A 6,273-nucleotide genomic window follows, 5' to 3' on the forward strand; every position below is an offset into this window, starting at 1 on the left:
TCCAGCGACCCCCCCGCGACCCCAAAAAAGGGACAAGCGGTAGAAAATGGATGGATGGATGGATACATGTGTATGTATGCTTGGGTTATATTTTTAGGGACACTAATACAAAACCTGACTGTCTGATTGAAATCTAAAAACGTTATAACTGACCACATTGAAAAACAGAATATAATTTTAATTTTTTTTAACTGAATGAAACACCCAGGATTTAGATGTGGGATTTACAATGTTAACACTGAATATTGACAACATATGAACGTCACACCCCCTCTCGATCGACATATTTTACAATCATGTGAAACACAACACTGCGATGAGGAGGCGACTTGTCCAGCGTGTACACCGCCTTTCACCTGATTGTAGTTGAGATAGGCTCCAGCGCCCCCCGTTACCCCGAAGGGAATAACATTGGAAGATAGATGGATGGATGAACCACAACAAAAATGCAACAAACAGAGTGAACTATGAACGCGAAGGGTAAAAAAAACCCCACCTACAATCTGACATATCTGATATATCACTAAGCTTTTGAACTTTGTTGTAAAAATCTCCGTCCGTGTCTGTGCCTAACGCCCGCATTTCAGGCTGGCCGCTCTGGAAATACTCTGTGGAAACGCACCCCACCAACCCCTTGGTGCCTTGTCTGAGCTGCTGTGACTTAGATTACTATAGTATAGGGGTAGGGAACCTATGGCTCTTGAGCCGGATGTGGCTCTTTTGATGACTGCATCTGCCTCTCAGATAAATCTTAGCTGACATTGCTTAACACGATATGTAATGAATAATTCCACTGGTAATTGCAGTGTTAAAAATAACCTTCAAAATATAAAACATTCTCATGCAGTTTAATCCATCCGTCCGTTTTCTACCGCACCTGCTCTAGATGTTGCATTAATGGTAAGAAGTATTCTGTTTGTTATCGGTTAGCTTCAGAATAACAATGTTATTAAAAAGAATAAGATACTTACTATGCTCTAAAAATGTTGGTCTTACTTAAAAATGCACACATTTTGTTGTATTTAGTGTTAAAAAATATTATATGGCTCTCAAGGAAATACATTTTAAAATATTTGGCTTTCACGGCTCTCTAAGCCAAAAAGGTTCCCGACCCATGCTATAGTAACTAGTAAGTCATGCAAAAGTGCAGATTCCAACCATTGAAATACTTTGTGTAGTTCAAGACTTACGGTCATTTGAAAACCACACTGCACATCATAATGGCAGCTACAGTTTCCATCTGAAAGATGTAAAAAAAATATTTGAGAATTTACGGCGGGCCACATTGAAAAACTTAACGGGCCGCTTGCGGGCTCCGGGGCTTAATTTGCCCAGGCCTGGCGTAACACCATCAACCATCACTTTTGGTTGCACCACCATTACATGAAGCATTTCTAGAGCCAGTTGGAGTACCTGCAAATAATTAGTATCAATGGAAATCGATTTTAAAACCAGTGCCTGTGAGGTTGGGGAAATACAAAGTGTGGAGTAGGAAGTCTGTTTTCACCGTAGAACTACACTACCAGTAGATCTTTTCAGAAATGTTTGTTGTGATACGTGTGAAATATTATCGTGGTGTAAGTTTAATGTTAGTGATATTCTTAGCTGAAAAGTCATACGGATAGTACACATTTCTTAAAAAATAGTGAAAGTTGTTATTGTCGGGTACTGTTGAGAATGTGTTTGTTTTCACCGTCTTCATCTCTTTGGTCATGGAAATAGCTTCACAGCTCAACAGCCTTGATGATTCTCAAGTTCTCTCCTGTTAGTCTTGGCAGTCATCCACATTCTCATTGAGGAAGATTGTTTCAGCTTGTTCTGTCTTCAATGACTATACAAACTGGACGGTTGAGCTTTACCTTATTCACAGGGAACTTTATTCAACAGTTGCCATTCAACATACACGGCACACTTCTCCCGGTGCATCACTCTAAAACCTCTGGGTAGGAACAACACACATACAAGCAATTCCTATTGCTACATCCCTTTTCTTTTAAAAAAGAGAGTATTATTTTTCAAATATTAAATCCAACAAAATTAACTTTTAAGTTGCTACTATACAAATTAATAATAGTATGCATTTTCAAATTGCTACTTATTTAAAACATTCTTAGTGCAAAACAAATCTGACATTCGGTTTCACAGTGCATAACTTTTTTATTTTTTATTTTTTTTTAGTTAACACACAATGTATCTTAGCTTTAGCTTATTTTCAGAACATAAACATAGCAGCCTTTACTCATCGTACATCAACCTCAGTTCACATTTCCTTTTTTTTTTTTTCTCTGAAGCTAAGTACACACAACGTCATTCAAATGTCTTGGACGCTGTACCACACGTCCTGACCGTGTAGTGGTTTGTGAGCTCTCAGTGTTTTGAGACACTGGGTCGAGTCTTGTCTCAGTTTTTGATTGTTCTGACCTGTCAGGTTGCTTATCCACAGCTTTTCTCAGATGGCGACGATTTCTTCTGAGAACACCTGCCTGTGTCCAGCTTCACTGCATAGGATCTGTTACCAAGTGGAGTCCTCACTGTAGCTTTTCTCCATAAGGTGTTCGTATCAAAAGGCTGCACTCTCACAACATCACCTGGTTTCCAAGAACATGGACTCTTGTCCATGTTCTTGGCAGTTTGGTTGTAGTATTTTGATTGTCTCTGTTGGGTCTTCACGAGTCCTGACCCATTGTTGGTCACTTTTGGCTCTAGTAGGCTGTCTCTAATCGGTAGAAGGGTCCTTGTTTTCCTGCTTAAGAATCTTTGTGCAGGGCTAGTAACCAAACCTTGGGTTGGGGTGTTGCGATGGTCCAAAATTGCTAGATACGGGTCCTGTGCAGCTAGTTTTGCTTTCATCATCAGTCATTTGGCTGTTTTAACAGCTGATTCCGCTTTGCCATTACTTTGCGGTTAGCCAGGAGAGGAAGTTTTGTGCATAAATTCCCATTTGCGACTGAAATTTCCAAACTCTGCAGAACTAAATTTGGGTCCGTTGTCTGAAAAAAAAAAACACCCGGAATGCTCTGTCGTGCCAAATGGGCTTTCAGTTTTCGAATGACTGTGCTTGACTTTGTATCTGGCAAGTAGTCCGCCTCCCAGAAATTAGAGTAGTAGTCCACAGTCACTAGATACTCTTTGTTGTCAAAAGTGAACAAGTCTGTTCCCACTGTAGCCCATGGTCTGGTAGTGATCTCATGAGGCTGTAGTGTCTCTCTTTGTTGTTTTGTGTCCATAGATCGACATGTGTCACATTAAGCAACGTGCTTTTTGATATGGTCGTTCATACCGTGCCAATAAACGCAGCCTCTTGCCCTCCAGAGGCATCCCTCTGTTCCCAGTGAGAAGAGTGAATCCGCTGAGTGATGTCCTTTTGGAGCGAGTATGGAATCATGACTCTCTCTCCCCTGAAAACCAGTCCATTGTGGGTGCTCAGTTCATCCTGTAACGAGTAAAAGTTAGTTATTTCAACAGGTACACATTTTTTATCTTTTGGCCACCCTTGTTGGATAGTGTTGATCAATGTTTGTAGTTCTGGATCTGATCCTGTCGCTGTGCGTATATGGTCCATTCTTTCAGCTGAGATTAGCACATAATCAGTCATGTTGACACATTCGACCTCCAACTCAGTCTGACTTTTGTTGGCGTTTTGCAGGTAAGCCCTACTCAAAGTGTCAGCGAGTAGCATGTCACGTCCAGGCATATACGTGATGTTCAGATCATACTTCTGTAGTCGGAGAAGCATGCGTTGCTGTCTTTTAGGAGCGTTTATCAGTGTTTTTTTGATGATAGTCTCTAGAAGCTTGCACTCTGACAAGACGACAATATGTGTATTGGTGAAACTTTTCCATGCCGAACACGATAGCCAAACATTCTTTTCAATTTGTGCATAGCCTCTTTCTGTCATCGTCAAAGCACGACTTGCATATGCCACTGGTTTATCTCCTTGTGTTAGCGCTGCTCCTAGTCCTGTTTCACTTGCATCGCACTGTAACGTCAACTCTTGTTCCGGGCTGTAGTAATTCAATACTGGAACTTGTGTTATCTTGTCTTTGATTTTTCTGAATGCATTTTCCTGCATGTCTGTCCATTCCCATAGACTCTCTTTGTGTGTGAGTTGTCTGAGTATTTCAGAATCGTCTGACAGATGTTCATAAAACTTGGATAAATAGTTGACTTGTCCTACCAGTCTCTGAACACCTTTCACATTTGTCGGTGCAGGCATTTCAGTGACAGCGCGCACTTTCTGTGGGTCAACTTTGAGTCCTTCCGCCGTGAGCAGATGACCAATATAGGAGACTTCCTGTTTCCTGAGCTTGAATTTGTCCGCGTTCAGCTTGATGTTTCTTTCTCTGCACCTTTCTAGAAAAAGTCTCAAGTTCTTGTCATGGTTCTTGACTGCATCCTCTTTTGTGTCTCCGTCTCCTGTAATCAGGATGTCATCTGCGATGATGCAGTTGCCTGACAAGTTCTCTAATGCCTGTGTTAGTTTACGTTGAAACACTTCAGGCGCTGGACTGATGCCCATTGGCATTCTCAGCCACCGAAATCGACCAAAAGGAGTTGCAAATATCGTCAGATAGGTCGACTCTCCATGTAGTTTCCCGTGCCAAAAACCGTGCTCCACATCACACACAGTGAAAACTTTTGCTTTTGCTAGGTCTGGTAAAATGTCATCTATTGTTGGAAGTGGAAAATGGCTTCTCTTCAGAGCTTTGTTGAGTGGTCTTGGGTCGATACAAATTCTGGGCCTGCCATTGGGTTTCTGTACTGACACCATGCCACTGATCCATTCGGTGCTTCTTTCCACTGGTGCGATTATCTTTCTGTCTACAAGACTTGTGATTTCCTCTTTAAGAGGTTTCATCATTGCCACTGGAACTCTACGTTTTGGAAGTTTGATGGGCTGCACAGTGGTGTCGATTTCCAGTTTACAGTATAATCACCTTGAAAGCAGCCGTCGCCTGTAAACACGTCATGAAACTCAGTCTTTATGTCGTCCAGCTGCCAAGTGTCTCCTGTCACCGGCTCTTTTGTCACAATTCTATCCAGTGCATAAATGTTGTCGCGTTGGATCTGAATGAGTTTCATTGCTTCGCTGCGGCCAAGAAGTGCAGTTTTACAGTCTGCTCCAACAACTTGAAACTCGACTTTGTAATTCTTCTGATTTCTTGGATTTCTCATCTTAACTTTGCATTTTCCTAATGGACACAACTTAGACTTATTGTACATTACCAACACCTTGTCAGTGTGCTCCAATTTCACATCTGGATTCAGCAGGTTGATTGGAATGACGTTGCAAGTTGCCCCGCAGTCAATCTGGAAGTTTACAATGTTTTTCTTAATCTTCATCCCAGCTCTGTTTTGCCGTTTTGTTTCTCTATTTGGTTCACTTCTGCTGCTTTTGTTGTTACTGCTGTGACTGTCATTATCACTTCACATGAATCTGAATCAGTCTCTGCTATTGTGTGAAGTTTTTTCTTGTAGTATTCTTTCATACCTGCTTCTGCACGCCACTGCAAAATGATTGTCCTTGCCACATTTCTTAAATTTTTTTCCAAAAGCTGGGCACTTTTGCTTGAGCCTTTCATGTGTTTTTCCACAGTATTTACAAGATATTTCATTAATCTTGACTTTTCTTGTTGCATGTTTCACTGCATGTACATCCTCTGCACCATGTCCTTCTATTACTTTGCTGTACTCACATGAAATCTCCATTGACTTGCAAATTAGTAAACATTTGTCCAAATCTAACTTGTCCTCTCTGAGTAGTCTTTCTCTCCAACTTGAGCTGTGCGTGCCGCAAACAATCCTGTCTCTTATTAGTGAATCTTTTAATTGCCCAAAGTTTCAGGAACTTGCCAGTGATCTCACGTTGGTCACATACGTGTCGATTGCTTCTCCTGCAGCTTGGTTCCGTGCGAAAAATTAGTATCTTTCCACGGTTTCATTCATTTTGGGGTTGCAATGTCCATCTAGTTTAGTGATCAAACTGGAAACAGTCACTTTTATGTCTGAGCGCATTAGTGTTCCACATAGCTCTCTGCCACGTTCTCCAATGAGATAGTAAAAAAAGTTTTACCCACGCTGTTTCTTCTGCATCCGGCATTGCTAACTCGATATACAGCATAAATTCTTCTTTCCAGGTCTTCCATGACTTGGCAATATTTACAGCGTCCATACACCATTGTTGAGGGGGTTTTAATCCATCCATCCTCGTACCTCTTGAGGTTGTATTTCCTTCCTGCTCTGCGCTCATGCCACGTAGCTCACTGTTGTGCT

This window comes from Nerophis ophidion, linkage group LG12, assembly GCF_033978795.1.
Source record: "Nerophis ophidion isolate RoL-2023_Sa linkage group LG12, RoL_Noph_v1.0, whole genome shotgun sequence".
NCBI lineage: Eukaryota > Metazoa > Chordata > Actinopteri > Syngnathiformes > Syngnathidae > Nerophis > Nerophis ophidion.